Consider the following 20,051-nt stretch of genomic DNA (forward strand, 5'->3'; position numbering starts at 1 on the left):
GAGAAGTTGTGAATTAAATGTTGAAAACGCTAGCTAGATTTTAAAATAGAAAATTTTAATATGTGCTATCCTATATCTACAACTGAATGTAAGCTCCATAAGACCTATTATTATCCTATGAAATTTATTCTTTTTTCAACATGTCTTCGAATGTTCCAGCAGCAACTATTTTTCATAAAAAAGTAGTAAACTATTTTAAGCTAGCATTGAATCAATTTTTAAAGATAAAGATGAAGATGACCAAAATTGTATCGTTTCATTTTTTCTATATAAATTTTTAGTTTAACTAATCTGCTAATAGTAGAAAATTGCAATATATCACATTCCAAAACATTTTATAGATTATTTTACAACACAATTTGACCTCTAAAACGGTGTCTCAGATTTTTCCTATCATTTTCTTATAAAAACTCCAATGAAGTTGGCGACATCAATTTAATAGAGGTCACTAAATTTAATAGGGTATACATTTGTTCTTTTGATTTTTTTGGAAATCTGAGACACGGATCATGCATATTAAATATTCAATCTATATATCTTTTCCCCAAAAACAAATTTCCTGTACAAAAGCTCATCAATATTGTTGTCATTTTAATGTCGTTCCAATGTAACACATACCATAATGTCGACTTTTTTAAGTCTAGCCTCTCAACGTATGCATAAGCATGTGAAACATCTAAGTTTTGATGGCAAAACTTTTCGGATTAGTATTGATAATTCATTCAAAATTTTGAATGCTTAAGGAAATTTTAGGAACAAAAACTAATGTAACATAAAGTTAAGGCGAAGTGTACGTAATTGAACTACACAATGGATTTTTTTTAAATTTCACATACGAATTCTGCTTGTAAAATTACACCAGAAAATGAAATAAAAAAAGTGGGTAACCGTTTTCGTTTTTGAGATACGAGCCGTTGAAATTAGCTACATGATACACCAAAGTTACAAAGGATATATAGGGAAAATCATCAAAATTAGCAGATATTTTTACATTATAAAGATTTTCTATTTTGTTGGACAATGGATTTTTTTCTAAAATTGATATACGATTTAAAAATGAAAGACGAATCCATAGGTGCAAAGAAAGTCCTTAGCAACCGTATTAGTTTTTACGCTACTCTCTGTTGAAGTTTAGTTTTTTGGCCGGAACATTAAAATATCTGGCGACGTCATTGTCTGCAGTAACGTCGTCACAACTTCTAAGCCGAAACTCTATAATAACGTATAATGTCGTAGCAATGGCGTGCGTGTGTATTACCCATCTTCCTATGTATTACAAATGATCTAAGGCTACAAATTGATAAGGAAAAAAACTAATTTATTTTAAAGAATACTTCTGTCGCAAAAGAAATGCAAGTTTGTAAATTAATTTACCGCAAATGAAAGAAATTTACCGTAGACTTTAATTTCATCTTTTCTATATTAGAGTGATTTCCGAACCTTTTTCAATGTTGGCATGGATTGTTTAATTCTTTTATGAATCAAATATCGAGTTTGAATTTTTCCCGGTTAACAGAGTGTTGTCAGAATGAATTGACCGGCTTTAATACTAGGATCGGGTATACACCTCGTTTTCAATGTTACTTCTTCATGTTTGTATTTAAAAAGTAGATCTATTTTCTGCATATTTTCATGTTCGTCATTTCTGCATGTTGTTAATCTGAGGATTTGCACACAATATAGTCTACATAATAAACCTATGTCATTAGTCATGTTTACTCACCTGCCCAAGACGCATCCCTTCCAAAACAAACATGTATTTTATTTGACAAAATTTTCAATCTCGACCACTTTCCCTTTTCTTTAACTAAATGACAAAGAGTGATGTAATGTTGTGAATAAAGTTTCAGTAACATAAGACAATATTTGTTTGTTCCATGCATTATTTGTTAAAAATCCTAATTTAAGGATTTAAATTGATTGATTGATTGTTGGTTGCTTAACGCCCAGTGGCAAATATGTCATGCATGTTCAGGACGAGAACAAGTTAATAATAAAAACAATAGGAAGTTTTGTTCATAACAGAGGCCATCTGGGATGATGGTCTGGGAGATTTGGAGTGCCACTAGAAAATGAGGGTACATTGGATAGGGCCGCGTGCAACAGTGCACATACTCAACTCTTAAATTATAGTTGTTGCAATGGTTTTTAACGGGCATACAGTGTGGCACTCTCTTTACACGAGGCATCGGATTTAACGTTCCCATCCTGACAGCACGTGACTGCGAGCTTAATAAATCTTGCACAGCCAAACGGACGCTCCTCTTCGGCTAATATTTTACTGCCGGTCGGGAGAAGACCAAGCGACAATATTTCGTTTCCCCAGTCACCCTTGGGGTAACACGGATTTAAACAATAAGCATACTATGGCTCTTCAACTATTTTATTTCTTATACATCCGTGGCTTTAAAATGTTCTGGCTTTAGTGTCCCTTATCTAGGTTAATCCAGAAAAGCGCTTCATTTCATTTAATCTTCAGAATTGTTTTGACCGCAATGAGGTTAAAAAGAAGAACTCGCTTATGTATACATTTAAAAAAAAAAAGAAAATATCGGAGTATTTGGTATAACTACCCGTCGCAGATATTTCATACATGTATATTCAAAATGAAAACCTTACACCTTAGATGATCTTTGACATCGACGTACATAGTCAGTGCAATAACGACCGTAACATACCCATGCAGTGTTAGGCAATAACATTTGTGTAGGATAATGCTTTAATTAGCGATAAATATAGAGTTATGCTTTAAATTAACTAGTGTAAAATTAATTATATAAGAATGCGACCTTATGAGAATAATCATGTTCTATGCTTTACAAATTTACATAATAAAATGTTACAAGAATGTACTCAGTGTAATACACGGAGATTATTCATACTGTATTGCTACACGGGTTTACCTAGCGAAGTGCCGTACGAATATAGCCTCTGCATAATGCAAATGCATAGCTTTCCTATTTATATCATATAAAACAATAAGGAGATGTGGTATGACATCCAATGAGTCAACTACCCGCCACTGGTTAAATGAAGTCGATGTAACGGATACATTTTTTGTTGGGGGGGTCAACGTTGATAATAAAAAAAGTAATATCCTATAAAAAACGTTGAATGTAAATGATATGAAACTCCAAATTCTAACATTATTGGACAATTAATTGGAAGATCCCTACGGGTTGGGACCCCTTTTTTTAAATGGCTGGATCCGCCCCTGCTAGTACACCACAGGCTTCTCAATTGTTGTATTATGATCTATTATCATGAACTAAGTGAAAGCATAGAGCTGACCGAGTGCGAGATCTTCCTGGATAATCATTGAGGTCGTTTAAGCATCCCTTGCAGTAGACTTCCGTTAAATTAAAAAAAATAATCTTTAAAATGCTATCGAAATGTATTAAAAGTCTGAACTCATTTCACCTCTCATTCCACTAAACATTAAATTACAGTAACAAGTGCCACACAACTTTCCTGACCTCTTTTCTTTAACAGTAATGATATATAATTCTACTTTTTAATAATCTTGAATTGAGACTTGAGAATAAAACGTTACTTCAAAATTACATGTTTTTCTTTAATTTGAAATGATGCACACAGGCACAATAAAAGAAAACAAATTTTGATATCTCTTCGAAATTGGAATTTGAAAAAGAAGAAATGACGTGTTATATTTTCATCATACATGAATCATGTGTATTTGTACTTTCAATTTCAATTTGGTTCTAAATTTAAATGTAGTTTTCCCATAAATTTCAGACGGAATAGAAGACACCTGTTTATTTTCTGCAAATGTAGAAAAAGTTGAAACTGGAAGTTGAATGACATAGTTTTTACTTATTCCAAGATAAATGTTTAGTGTAGTATTTAGTTTACTATGAGTATTTTTTGGGACCTAATTTGTTAATTTTCGTCTTTGTTCTCCCGACTTGTGTTGACCTAGACTAGTGGTCAAATTATATTCTCTTGGTATCGTCTTATTTTCTAAATGGATATAAAACATGTCCTAAAATTTTCATTTGCACAAAATACGAACATGTCAACGTTTGTTTAATCTAATAATTCATTTCACATGTCATTCATTAATTGTTCGGTAACCTTAATCTTTATGTTGAGTACTGTGTGTTTTTGTTCAAAACTACGGCTTTTAAAACGATATTGTTGGGTCAATTCAGGTTTCATTTTGAATAATTTGATATCAATAGAAGTAGAATCGTCACATGTGTATTTATTTATAATTCTGTTGTGAGGCGTTTTTACAAATTAATCTGTTGATACCACAAGTTTTACACGAATTGCCTTTCATGTCCCATGCGTCAAAAAATAATTAACTGGTATTAAAGTCAGGATGCACGAAAAAATAGAATACTTTGATTTTTAACTGGAGTAATTCAGATAATTTCTCATGATTAGATTTTTTAAGACAGCACGGGCGTGCTTGTTGGATTTATGATAGACCGCACGAAGTATTTTCTCTTTCGTGTGTCCTTTCTTGGAGTAAGGGAGATAACTTGCGTAACTAACGTCGAACGTTATTAATCCCGTATTCTGCTAGGGGCGTGCAATTACGTACACTTCGCCTTAAGTTAAAACTCCATACGAATACACTTGACATAACTTTTGTCGTAACTTACTTTTTATCAAATAGTTTTAAAATACAGTGTGTAATATAGGGTGGGTTTTTAGAGCATGTTTGTGACTTTTAAATTACTTTTCAATTGCAAAAAACGTTTTAGACTAATTGCGTGTAACCAGTTATCACGGATTTGTTTACCTTTGAGATTGGTGTAAAAAATTGAATTAATTACTCATTGAATTTATAAATGGAGTTTCAATAAAGGCATTGGTTGATTGATTAGCATAACGCGTATAAATTTATTTAATAACGTTAAGTATCTAAAATTCTTAATTTTCTTACGATACATTCTAGCTAATTTGAGGAAGTTTTGAACTGCCCCCCTTTTTGTTGTTCTGACATGAACATGATTAGTTCAACATGCTATAAACACCACTTTTGAAAATGAAGATGAATAGTCTATTTTAGACAAATTAAGGAAATAAAAAAACACAGAAAAGGCATACATTTCAACAGAGGCAGACTGCGGGTATTACACTAAGTTTGTAAATGTAACAGTATGATTTCAGTCAGTTGGAGACCTGTCCCTCTGTGGTTGGTGTTGGTTAATGTAAGTTCATGTCTTACATATTATTTTTCGAAATGAATTTGTTAATATTTTTTCAATAATTTTTCTTAAAGTAATTGCTCTTTAGTTAAGATTTTCCTTATTACGGAAGGGCATATTTTTCTTATAATTACTTACATCCACATTAATTGCACATTAGTAGATAGTTTTCTCTTCGGCAATAGTACCACACATATCATACTTATTTCATATTTCTACTATAAATAAAGGCAACAGTAGTATACCGCTGTTCTTAAACATATCTACCATTTGGCCGTTACAATGGTTGGAGGTAAAAGATATCGTCGAAACAAGAGTTGTTAATACCAAAAATGTCTAAAATCTCAGAAGTGTTTTATCACGTTTCTGCAGTATAAAGACAATGATGAAGGGCCATTCACTAATCCTAAACCCATCGCTTTGTCCCAGATATTTAATAATTTGCATGTATTATCTTTAAAAGGATATTAGTATAGTGGAAGCAGTTGCGCATCAAGGTAGTATTAGGTTCTTGTAATCCATTTACAATGAATGTATCAATGGAAGAACTCTTAAAATGTAAAAGTTGGCATTGTATAAAACCATTAATAAGCAAGAGCTCTTGAATTCTGACCCTTTTTTTCAACTAACCATGTTCATTAGTTTGTAATTGATCTACATTAACTTACAGTAAATTCGAACTGCTATCTACATTCTTATTCAGATCTTATTCAAGGATTTTTCCTATGTCATTCTTTGTTTGGCACACCATCATTGACGAGAAAAGGTAATGCTTGTCAATGCTACTTTTAATTTGAATAAGTATCCGTGTAATACACCTTTTTTTTTAAAGTTTGTACACCTACCGAACTCGTAACAAGGCATTTTTTTCTTGATGTTGAATTCGAAGATGTAGGACATTTTTTGTCTATGCAACAACATTCAAGCAGCTCCTGCATACATAGTATATATCTCTCAGTGGAGAGAATATTTCACATGTTAAATTTGATGGAGAGTTTCTGCTCATATTAAAGCTATTGCACCAAGAGTTTTAGGTGGTAAAGGCAAAGTCATTCCAGCTTATTTAACATAATTACAATCAATTATTACCAATGACAAATAAAATCGTTAAAGAGCATTTTAAATTTAATTTGAAATTAAACACATTCAATATGTGTACAGACTGACGCTCATTGGTTGCTTTTTACATTGCTTATCAACTGCCATTTTGGTCATTATACGTTCAAGTTATTTGAAGGACGTTTTGGTCAATAACATATAGTATGAAAAATTGAAATATTAGATCAAGAATTTAATTTAAAATGAAACGAAAGTTACATATTGAGATAGTTTTTCTTTGGTATCATATCAATCATCTGTTGACAGCAGTACATTGTGTGATTGGTGAAATGCTATGTGCAGTGTTCCTGTAAAAGAAAACCATGTTACAGTAATTAATTACATGTTTGTTTTTCCATGACAATCGTATGCAACATGATAAAAGTAATTTCGATTTAAATTTCGATATAAGATTTCTTAAATCTAAATATTGCATGTTGCAGTTTATCTATATATCTTCAGCAATCTAACATTTGTTTAAGATTAATATTTAAAACAGTTCAACCTAATCTGATTTTTTTTAAAACATTATTGCTATTGCTGTAATGTTTCAACTGTGAAGATTATTTAAGAAAATAAATAGTTATAGTCTGCAGATATGGTTCATTTGATAAACTGGACACATGTTTATATAGATCAATCAAGTTTTGCAAACATTCTTACATGTCATCTGTTTATAATGTACATTTTTTTTAAATCTGTGTCTACGCATACTGTTTATTTCATTTAAAACTTAGTTTCAAAATAAAACTTTGTAAAGTTAATTTATCAAATATTTTTGCAAATTATTACGGAAGCCGAATAGGGCCATTCAACATGTCGTTATAACGACATCGCTATGTCGTAATTTCGACATCACTATATCATTATAACGACTTCGCTATATCGTTATAACGACTTCGCTATGTCGTAACAACGACATCGCTATACACTCTAAGACATAAGCCCGGATTTACTTATATTTTTCTAGAAATTATCTCAGCATGTCATCAGTGATCAGATAGATATAAATTATGTGGACACACTTTCTTAGTGGTTCACTAATTATAACCAGATGACGACCACAGAATGATAAGCTATAAATTCATATTTTTCTATGTCTTTCCTCCAGGCTTGATTGTATTTCTGAACAATAAATATGAAGAAAAAAAAATATCTTAAGAAAAAAATGTATTTCTTAAATATATATGTCTCACTCTTCAACTTTGTTTTTGTTTGGTTTATTACTATTTCGATATGAGCGTCACTGATGAGTCTTATGAAGACGCGCGTCTGGCGTACTAAATTATAATCCTGGTACCTTTGATAACTATTTACACCACTGGGTCGATGCCTCTGTTGGTGGACGTTTCGTCCCCGAGGGTATCACCAGCCCAGTAGTCAGCACTTCGGTGTTGACATGAATATCAATTATGTGGTCATTTTTATAAATTTCCTGTTTACAAAACTTTGAATTTTTCGAAAAACTAAGGATTTTCTTATCCCAGGCATAGATTACCTTAGCCGTATTTGGCACAACTTTTTGGAATTTTGGATCCTCAATGCTCGTCAACTTTGTTTTGTTTGGTTTATAACTATTTCGATATGAGCGTCACTGATGAGTCTTATGGAGACGAAACGCGCGTCTGGCGTACTAAATTATAATCCTGGTACCTTTGATAACTATATAATAAGAAATGAATAAAATTAACGGTACATTGAATTAAAATAAACTTTATATTAGTGTATTATTAACATAAATAACATTTTACAATGTATTGAGTTATTTCAAACTTATGTGAATTCAGGCGGGGGGACACAACAACACCATACATAATAAGCCTAACCTTTACACATAATCTGGTTTATGCCAAAGATATAGCAAGAGGCTTTCAGAGTTAAGGCAACACAAATTTCCTGCAGAGGTTAAACACAGAACAGCCGAGCAAGTATGGACACATCATTTAAGCTTAAAGCAGCTTCTTTTTTGGATTGTGTTTGAAGATTTGACACACCATAGTTTTTTGACACAAAATCAATGTGGCCAAAAAAAAAGATTTTTAGAAATAAAAAAAAACCATTTGATTACCAGAAAATGAAAATTATTTATTAGTTTGTTATCAGTCAAAAAAAACTGTCAAAGTTTTTTTGTAAAAAATAATTGATTAACACTTACATTATATGTGTGTTATTCTTTCTTCAAGTTTTGTTAACAGTAACTTTTCTTTTTTGTCTTTAATTTGTCTTTGATTACAAGGGCCGTACTAAACATACAAGTAATATTAAAAGTATTGTAATCAATACAACAATAACGACAGGAGGTACATAAAATCTGAAATAAAATAAACATAAAAAATAGATGGCATTATGCATAATACTAGTTAAGCACATTGGGACCATTTGATCTATATATTTTGAGAGGAATCATGCTCTTGGTACCAACCAAGTTTCAACCAACAAACTGCATTTTGTTAACGAACTATTATCAGTTTGAAACTTACGTGGGAAAGGCCTGATGTTATATTTGTGTTATTCCCTGGATCTTTATTAAACTTATGCTGCTGGGATATTGTGACAAAATGCCCGGTGCTCTAGAACACCTAGTACACTCGACATTACCAAAATCCAGCTTTCGGTGACAGGTCGTTACTTTTCTCAGTCATTCTTTTTTTTTATCAATCTTCATTCTAAAGTAAATGGTATATACGCATGAAGATGGCATATTCCTGATCAACTGACCTGCCAGGATACAACAAACAATACTTTTTTTTTCAGATTTGTCTCACCATCACTGGTGATCTGAAGGGTACAATATTTTTGTAGAATTGTCACTGGTGCAGTCGAACTTATATTATATTTATTTCTGTGACTGCATCCTACATTGTTTTGTAAGATCCTTTACGATAGGTAAGTTAGATGATGTGTAATGTTCCATGTTCATCCCTAATATATAATGTCTTGTGGTATGATGCTAAATTAAAGCGGACGACGAAAAGTAACAGTCGGTTACCGAAAGCTCGATTATTTCGAGCCTGGGTTGTCAAGTGGCCTAGCGTGTTCGGCTGTTTCATTATTAAGTTAACCGCTGTGTTACATTTTCTTTTCACGGGAGGATTATCATATCCGTGAATTAAGTCCTGCACAAATGCGGATCCAGAAGGGGTCTAGAGAGGTGGGAGCCGGACCCATCCCCCTCTTTCGTAGGAAAAAATGGTTCATGCTATAGGGAAGAACCGAATCAGGTCTGGAGTGTCCTCCCTCGATGTCCGTCAGCGCCACCGCTTCTCCCCCTTGTAAAAAGTTCTGGATCCGCCGCTGCTGCATTTAATATACATTGATTTCTGATGTAAAGAAACAAAATACTCACTCTTCGTTATTTTCACATATGGTATGTTCATTCCCCAAATGATAGACTTTGTAACAGTATTTACTTTCATCTGCAAAAACTAAAACTAAAACAAACGCACATAATAAGTAAAAAGTGGACATAACAAATATGAAAGACAGGAATACAAAATCTACCATAGCACACTTACACAATGACGGACTGTTTAAATGGTGTTAGTGCCGAACTACGTGAAGTTGATATTACCAAAGAGACTTCACTGTAAAATTATTAATAGAACAAACTATTATTTGTCTTTTTCAGTTTTAGACATGGTGTTGTCAGTTTATGAGTTTGACTGTCCCTGTAGTATCTTTCGTCTGTTTTGTTTCCCCATAGGAATTCAGGAAGTTCATGAACCTCCAAATTTAATTATCACGTTGTCAGATGAAACTTCATCATACTGATCACTTGTTTCTCTGTGTATTCCCAAATACAACAGAGTGAATATGTATACAAATAAAACAATATATGTATCTAAATTCTTTTTTACAGAGTATACTGTGTTACCTTTCAGATTAATTTGGTTCAAAGAATTTACCAGTTTACCTGGATCGTGTCTCAATTTCTAGGTTCAGGTAAAAAAAAAACATCGTTAGTTTAAGGGTGTACATGTCTGTTCTACAGGTATAGCCGAATTTGCCAACACATCTTTGTATCTGTAAAGGTATTTAGTATACGTTTTAAGTAACTTTTGGAATTGACATCCGACAAATAATTTAAAACGTAATATGTATATTCATGCCTTATATATCATGTACTGTAGTACGCCGCTAGACCTAAACTGACGAGGAGAGGTAACACACGGCCACTGAAAGCTTTATTTTTGTAGAGCCCAGGTGGTCGTGTGGTCTGGCGGGACGGCTGCAGTGCGTGTTACGATATCACAGTAGTATGGGTTCGAATCCCGGCGAGGGAAGAACAAAAAATTTGAGAAAGCAAATTTACAGATCTAACATTGTTTGGTTGATGTTTAGACGAGTAATATATATATTTAATTTGAATAGACGAAAATAGTCGAAAACGAGCTTTCGGAGAATGTTCGAAACTAACCCACCTATATCAAAGACACAACATATTTTTTAAACATATTAAATGCAATACAACAGCCTTTACCAGACAACACAATAATGTTTTGTTTAGATGTAAATAAAATTATATCCAAGCGTATCAAGAAAAGAAGCGCGAGAAGCATGCAAATCAGCACTAGAAAATCGAACTAACACATCAATCATAACGGAAGATGTTCTTAAAAGGATGGATTTAGTCATTGCAAACAATAATTTAGCTTTAACGGAAAGCACTTTTTACAAACCGAAGGAACAGCTATTGGTTCCCATCTAGACATGAATGATGCTTGCACCTACATCGGACAATGGGAATAAAATTCATTTCAAAACAGCAATTTACAACCATTTTCATATTGGAGATATGTTGATGACATCTGGGGAATATTGGAACATGCTTTAGATGAATAAAAAAAACCTCACGAAATGTCAAACAATTTGCATCAGAGAATTAAAACAGAAATGCGTTCCTCAACTGAAAAAAATGAATTCCTTGATGTGTTTGCACACATAGAAAACGGACAACTTAAAACAGATCTTTATACAAAATCAACAGATAAACTCCAGTACTCACATGTGTCGTCAAGCCATCCAAACTCTGTAAAAAATGCTATACCATATTGTCTTGGTATTCGTGTCAAAAGAATTTGCTCAACAGAAGAAGATTACAAAACAAGAAGAGAAGAAATAAAAATGCACCTAAGAAAACGTGGATACAATAACTCTTCCACTGAAGTTCAATTGAACAAAGTCGACAATTTTAATCGAGAAGATCTATTACAGTACAAACAGAAGAAAGAAAACAACAGGGTCCTTTTAGTAATTATTTTTTCCAAAGCGCTTCCAAATGTACATTCAATTCTTATAAAAAATCTTAAAATTCTCCATCAATCTGGAAGACTAAAGGAAATATTCCCCGATCCGCCTATCGTGGCATTTAAACGCGATTACAACTTAAAAGACATCTTAGTGCACAAAAAGCATAATTTACTATTTTATAAACAAACTAATGGATGTGGACCATGTGTTAAAAATTGTGGATTATGCTCACATATAAATGAAACCAGGGTATTTTGTGACAACACCGGCAAAGAATATACCATTCAGGGACAAATAAATTGTAAAACCGTAGGCGTGATATATGCGATTAATTGTGCAAAATGTGAAAAAAGTTATATATGTAGGACAAACGGGTGATATACTATATCAACGAATGCTATTGAACTTTTCAAAAATACGCACAAAAAAACAGAAGATCCAGTAGCCAACCATTTCAATCAGAACAATCATTCAATGACAAATTTGAAAGTTACCGCCATAGAGAGAGTATTTGGGACAGAAATTTAAAGAAAACCTAAAGAAGCCTTTTGGATGAAAAAATTGAAAACTTTAGAACCTGAAGGACTCATCACAATGTATGAACGATAATAAATATATTAATATCTAAAAAGCGAAAAACGCGGCAAATGAACATCATAGAAGTTATTATAACGTAATGTATCCAAGCGATTTAATTGTTGTTTCAATGTTGTAATTTATTCCAATGAAGAAGCCGTAATGGCCGAAACGTATGGGAATTTGTGTTATAGTTTTTATTAAACAACCATTCAGAGACTTTACATATATATATACATACATACATATATATATATATATATAGAGAGAGAGAGAGAGAGAGAGAGAGAGAGAGAGAGAGAGAGAGAGAGAGAGAGAGAGAGAGAGAGAGAGAGAGAGAGAGAGAGAGAGAGAGAGAGAGAGAGAGAGAGAGAGAGAAGAGAGAGAGAGAGAGAGAGAGAGAGAGAGAGAGAGAGAAGAGAGAGAGAGAGAGAGAGAGAGAGATGGAGAGAGAGAGAGAGAGAGAGAGATTATCCTTATTATGATTCGAAAAGTCCCTACAGTGATGGTGTTAACGTTTATGTGCTCTTTAAACCTATAATTTAAAATCCTAATTTCGATTTGAAATCCACAGACTGTGAATGTAAAATTTTGGTATGATCTGCTTTATTCAAATAAAAAAACAATTCAGGTGTGTCTTTTATTCTTTGTTATGTTTATATTGAAACAAAATTTACGTAATTATATTCGTAAAATCAAGTATTTTCTGTTTCACATACGTATATTATGAATGGATATCTCATTATCTACGAATAGTTGTACTTGAAAAGTGTTCTATTTTTGCCAAATATGTTGTTATCATATCGGTTCAATGTACTATGAAACAGCCAAATTTTTTTGTCTGTGAACGAATGCCATTTTTCTAATGGTTATAACTAAAGACTGATCACTATTTTTTCTCAGGTTATAATAACTTGTAAATGAAAGAGTAGGACAAATCCATAGGTTCTATAGAGTGAATATTTCTTTTCGTCTGGAATCTCAAAGTAACAATTTATAAAACCAAAAGAAATAAACAAAATAATGAATGCACCATTACACATTCTAACATATTATAAAACCTTTAGGAAATATGATGAGCGATTTTTGGGAACTACTATGGACAACTTCAAATTCGTTAAAAACGGAATCGGGTAAAGAGGAGACAGGAAGAAAATGATTAACAGGTAAAGAATTAGTACAACACAAACCGAACAAAACCATAGGTTTCCAAACTTTGTTTTTGGACAATTAATTAAATAAATGTGTTTATTTCGAAGGTTTTCATTGTTTGGGACACTGAATTAAATATAAAATTTTAAGAATGCCAATTGTTTTAGATTCTATATTACATGAGAAAAATAGCACCATTTTAAAAAATATTAATTGCAAATGTTATTACCAGTTTATACATAATGATTTCCCAATTACTGTAAGTAGAAACTGTCGTGAAAAAGAGAATGGATTTTTTTTTCGACGATTGACGTCATGTTTTCTTTATCTTTATTGCGTGTCTCCTTTTTGGGCAATAATCGGTAAATGTTCTGGCTCATCAAGATTTTACAGGTAATATATGTTCGGTGAGAATCATTGCTAATTATAATTAAGATTTGAACCAGCTGACTATTATTGTCAAACGTTTGAGATATGATTTGCACTATTTCAATGTATTACGTACTCAGATGTCATGGATAATGCAATGCATTGGTCTTTTTAAAATATACCCCACCACTATTTATTTTAGTTTTTATCAACACAAAGACACAGTCATCCTGATTCATGCAATATTTGAATTGTAGACGTATCTAATTGCCAACTCGTAAAATGATAAGCTAAAGTTTTTGATAAAAAACTTCTGCATGAATGGTTCATTGTTAACACCTGACAAAAAATCAAAAGAGAAAAATAAAGACTACGTAAAATATAGTTTTTACATGCGTGTATACTATCAAATTTATAAACGCAAATAGTATATCCTAGTGGTTGGAATAAACTGATGTTTAAACAAAATATTTAGAATACACTACTCGAAAATTACATTCTAATGAAGAGTCACATCTATTTGTTTTCAAATTTTAATAAATATATCGTCAGTTTTAAAAAAAATTCCAAACAACATTAATTATATAAACACTCTTACTCTTTGGTCCTCCACAGCTATCATTACATGTAGTAAATAGATTGACTTTATCAAATAACAATAGGCCTTCTAAAAATGCAGGCTAAATATAAGGCGTATGTTTTTTTTATTCAGGTACGGACCCGCGGGTATGGTCCAGTCTCGATAAACAAATCAAATTTTGGAATAGAAGTGTTACACGGACCGAAATTGCTTTGTTATACATATACGTTGTATGTGAAAAAAAAAAAAACGAAAACAAGTTGTTTTCTTTAAAAAAAAAAAAAGCAACACGTGAACCTAATATCGCGGACTAGTCACCAAACGATTGTTGTTTCCCTATGAATTGTACACACGTTAGTTGAAAGTGAATTTAGATAGTTGTTAATAGAAATAATAGAAATGTGTATATACAGGCTTCTATTGGAAAAGACATTTCAAAGGACTATTTCAATTGTTTCTTGGGTTTATATATTTTTTATCATAAGACTATTGCAAATCTCAGTTTGTACAAACTTGAGGTATTATGCAAATTGAATAGACCAATTACAATATAAAATTAATTTAACAATATAAAAATGTAAACTCAGTTTACTTTATAATCTGGATGTTTTTTTATATATATATCGTTATTTTAGCATATTATAGTGTCTTTCATATTATCAACTCCTTATTCAATTTGTCTCTACTCATGGTAGATATTGTATAGATACATTTTCCATGTGAGGTGAAACCCTGTGGCATGCACGTTTATAAAATGTTTCTTTAATATATTTCTTGAGAGTAACACACCAGTTGCATTTGAACCCCTTATATAGAGACTTATTGTGGTCTCATAAACATCTCAAATTTTAAGGATTTCCAGATCAGTCCAAATATTCTACAGAGAAACTTGGTTTCGAAGAATATTTATTTAAAAAAGTTTTATGAATTCTTTCTTATGTTGTACTGTTATACCACTGTCCCAGGTTAGGGGGAGGGTTGGGATCCCGCTAACATGTTTAACCCCGCCACATTATTTATGTATCTGTCTGTCCCTGTCAGGAGCCTGTAATTCAGTGGTTGTCGTTTGTTTATTTGTTACATATTTGTTTTTCGTTCATTTTTTAACATAAATCAGGCCGTTAGTTTTCTCGCTTGAATTGTTTTACATTGTCTTATCGGGGCCTTTTATAGCTGACTATATGCGGTGTGGGATTTGCTCATTGTTGAAGGCCGTACGGTGACCTATAATTGTTAATATTGGTGTCATTTTGGTCTTTTGTGGATAGTTGTCTCATTGGCAATCATACCACATCTTCTTTTCTATATATACTCTCAAAAGAAGCAATTTGTATATCATTAAGATATGACAAGATACTAGGATTAATATGTTGTACGCCAGACGCAAATAATTCTACAAAGAATCATTAGTGACAATGGAATGAAAATAGTTTAAAAAAAAAAAAAAAAAGTACAAAGTTCAGTAATATATTTCTTAGGTAGAAAAACACGTCGTGTTTTTGCGCGCAAGAAATAGTAAATAGAAAGCATACTAACTGATACTCTTGATAAGAATACGCATTTGCGTCATCACATATATATTTTTAATAGTTAAAATGGAATATCAAATAACCTTCCTCAAGTGTTTATCGACGTTTGCGTATGAACAGGGTGTATTATGTAAATGAATCAAGACGTGTAGTAAAGCTGGTCATCACTATATATACAATTTCCAAAACCGTATTATAGTGCAAGTACGTAGATTGAACTATTAAAAGAAAGAAAAAGAAGGAAAAAGAAAAACAAATCAATACTGAACATACATTCCTGTTTGTGAACTTTTTTCCGAAAATAGCTGAAATACATTATCAATAAACACAAATGTCAAGTATTTACGGATGGACATTTCATTTATCACATGGATTTCTTTTTAAATATATATTGCTTCACCAAATATTAGCACTGACTTCTAAATCCCTACTTAACCAATATAAAATAATTGACATTACTGTACATGTAGTAATAAATTTTGTTATGATTATTGTAGAACATTCATAATGTTTTTTGTTAGGTGCCTTTCCATTTAAAACCATGAAAGTATTTTTTAATTCACAACCATTTAAAACTTAGATAATTAGCTTATTTTGATTACGCATCCCTGCTAATTGGTGCTCCTACGCTACAAATAGATATAATGACTGTTCAAACATGTGTTTTGTCATTTCTACGTCTGATATGAGGCCTTATGTAAAGGAGAATTTGCTCAATATATACCTCAAATAAGTTACATTTACACCTTAAACAACAATCACAATAGTTTTTGTTTTTTAGGTTGCAGTATAAAGAAAATAATAGTGCATCGACTTGACATATCAACAATTTAAGGATTTTGCACGAAACGGGGACAAGCAGCTTTAGAGACTCGCTTTTCCCCGTTTCTAAGCAGCCTCATCTTTATATCATGTATATGTCAAGTCAATGCACTATTACAAATTTGATTATATTCTATAATTATGAGGAATAAAATAAGTCTCAGTTTAACCTAAATATAGAATAACCATACATTGTCTCGAAATATCAATGTTATTTGTACAAGGTATAAAAAAAGGGTAGAAATCGAGGCTGTGCCGAGTATTTCGAGCTGTTGAAGCCGAGTACAAATAACATTTATATTTCGAGACAATGTATGGTTATTCTTTATATACTGCAATACTTATAATTAATAATAGGTACAGCCTTCAGCAAAGAACTAAACCAATCTGCATATCATATTTCATTTTGCAAACACCAAGAGCATGATTATTTGTAGATTTTGTCACTATCAAGTATATGCATGCATGAACTAATGTATTCACGTGGTGTCAGTCCCCTTACATAAAGTTGTCCTTGGAAAAACAATCAGAAATCCTCCTCCCATCCCTAAAAAAAAATTTAATGGACAAGATCTATGATAATGATGGTCATGCCAGTTGGCAGTTCAGAATATATTAGGTTATTGTATGGAAAGAACAGAGCATGTCACTGATTATAAAACTATGGTTTGGGATGGAGATCTGTCTTATTTCTTAATGTGGGGTTACTGCATGACATGATGTGAAGGTACACATTTTTAGTTGCATTTAGAAGGTGTTGTCCTGTCATTCAAAAGAATACTGTTTATTCAGAAAGGTGTGCAATGTTGTTAATGCAAACAATTGCAAATAGGTAGGCGAAGTAAAAAAAATCATCATCAAATGTGAAAGCATTATCTAAATGCAGCGTTTAAGAAAATTGCAATCACAAAACTAGCAAGTGTAAGGATTTTCAAACAGTTGCAATAAGTTATGTCAAAGTATCTGATTTCGAAATGGACATATCAACCTCTTTCATATACATATACCTACATGTAAAACATTGTTTAAGGATATATCAGTCATAGATAATCATCTATGGAACACAACACATTGTCTTCAGGTGCTTCACACATGTGCCAAATATCACAAGATTTTGTCACAGGACGAACAAATCTGCTCCTGACACTTTTTGTAAACAAAAATCAACTTTTTACTTTGACGTCAAAGGTAAAAGTACAGCAAAAATTGTATTGTATGTATCTGTGGCATTGACTTATGATCTACTGGCTAATTCAATGAGACTTTTCTTACGTCTCCATACTAACATCAATTTCATGGTGAAAATTTGTACAAAAGAAGCAAACAGGAAATGAACAGTGTATATTTTATTGTTGAGGTGGCACAATAATGAACACAGTGGAGACAAGACTACACCTTTTTTCCTTTTATTTTTCTCTCATCAAAACCTATCACTTTAACATGATAAATACAATAAAGATGCAAAATTATATGGTATTTTGCAACTGAATCCATGTAATACCATTTTCGTTTGCCAAAGAATAATTTTCTCAATTTTACAATTTTCTCAAATTTTTTGCATTTTCATACTTAATTTTTTTTTTAGGTAAAAAAGATACCAGCAATTTTATTTTCATTATTTCTTACACCAACTTAGTACTACACTTCCATATAAGTAGTTTAGTCATAACTGATGTTTTTTCTCTAGTGGTTGATAATTGAAAACGGTAAAAAAACTGGCTTTTTTCAATTTTTCCCTATTTTAGCCTTTTTTTACCTTATTTTTTTAAAAAACATTATAAAAAGATACCAAAAACTTTATTTTCATTATTTTCTACACTATCATAGTACTAGACTTCCATATAGGTAGTTAAGTCATAAGTTATGTCTTTCTCCGATGGTGGATAATTGAAAACGGTAAAACAAATGGCTTTTCTCAATTTTCTCAATTTTCCCCATTTTAGCATTTTTTTACCTTTTTTTTTTTTTTAATTTAAAAGATACCAAAAATTTTATTTTCATTATTTTTTTACACCACCATATTACTAGACTTCCATATAGGTAGTTTAGTCATAAGTGTTGTTATTCTCTGATGATGAATAATTGAAAACGGTTAGAAACTGGCCTTTTCCCCGTTCATTTCAATGAAAATTCGCAGTTTGAGTGCTTATATTGAATTTCATTAAAAAAAATGTGACAAATTCACAAAAAATTGTAAAAAAAATTATATATTCCCAGTCAGTATGTTGTACTTAAAGAGTAAAATATATGTTTGACCAAATAATTTTTTTAAGTTGAACATTCCTGTCTGGTGCTCTCTGACATTGCATCTTAATAGATATAACGAAGATATAAGATTACAAAATATTTTCAATTAACCTAGGATATACAAATTTTGTAATCTTCTAGCAATGATCAAAATCTAATCATGTTTATCATTTTCAAGAACCGATCGTATACCTTTTTGGGGTAGAAGGAGATCTTTGAACAAATTGAATTGATAAACAATATAGACATTCAGTCATGACGTTGGCAAGAACGCAATGTTCCTTATATTGATTGTGTAATTGAATTAAATGTCATGTATTTCCGAAGTCATACATATATCAAGTAATTTAAAGTTTATAATCCATATGACTATCTTTCTTAAAATGTCAGAAATTTGAAATACTTACTCATTTGAAGAATAGAAAAGAGGTAACCTCTTAAAATTCCAATTAACATGTCATTTGGCTTATACATATATCACATAGTTTCTTCAATTGTTTCGATATATATATATTGATTTTCAATACAGATAGGTGCAGTCCTAAACTGTACAACTAGTTTACTTTATGACTGGTGAAAGTTAAATCTGAACAGGATGTATGACTTCTCTGGTCGTTCCTAGAACAGAACGTATGTTAATTTAATAAACATGCTTGGTTCTAGGACTGTTTCTATGAATCCCCATAGAGTTAAATTTGAGCAATGATTTACAGTTTTTAACCGTATGAATTCAACGTTTAATATCATTCCGACTAGTGTTCAGTTCAGCTTCTTTTCGTTTAGAAGACTTAACAAAAACATATCATTTGACAAGGCTGAGATATTTGAAATCAAAAAGTCTTCATGATTTCAACGAAAAATACATTGCACAATAATCTGAGGACTTACCTCGATTATATTAGATACATTTCACAAAATGTATGAACAACGGTACATTGTCATTTTCCACAAAACTTTAAATTGTCATAAATTCTGTCCGATGTAAATAAAAAATACAGATATACTTTAAAATAGTTTACTTGCATAGTGGTATTATCAATCTAACAAAATTATACATTAAATTGAAAAAAATGTCTATACAAAATAATTCCCAATGCTGTTCAATATGACAGGGGAAGCACATTCTATAAATTCAATAGTTGATATCATACGGCATTTTTTTCAGAGTACACAAAAGGTACAGCATACTTGACAGAGTAATCAGTATGCTGAACATATTTTTTAGATTTAGAGGTTGACTTTTTTCCA

The 20,051-nt window shown here is 31.7% G+C and overlaps 1 long non-coding RNA gene across 1 annotated transcript; it reads right to left on the minus strand.

Moving 5' to 3' along the window:
* Positions 1-6,361: 6,361 nt before the first annotated feature.
* On the minus strand, positions 6,362-19,308 carry LOC134700966 (uncharacterized). The gene is made up of 4 exons (XR_010103997.1): positions 19,211-19,308; positions 9,625-9,709; positions 8,434-8,589; positions 6,362-6,586 (listed from the first exon to the last, which is right to left on the minus strand). It is a non-coding gene; the product is annotated as an uncharacterized LOC134700966 (long non-coding RNA).
* Positions 19,309-20,051: the final 743 nt, after the last annotated feature.

Source organism: Mytilus trossulus, unplaced genomic scaffold (genome assembly GCF_036588685.1).
Source record: "Mytilus trossulus isolate FHL-02 unplaced genomic scaffold, PNRI_Mtr1.1.1.hap1 h1tg000210l__unscaffolded, whole genome shotgun sequence".
NCBI classification, from domain to species: Eukaryota; Metazoa; Mollusca; class Bivalvia; order Mytilida; family Mytilidae; genus Mytilus; species Mytilus trossulus.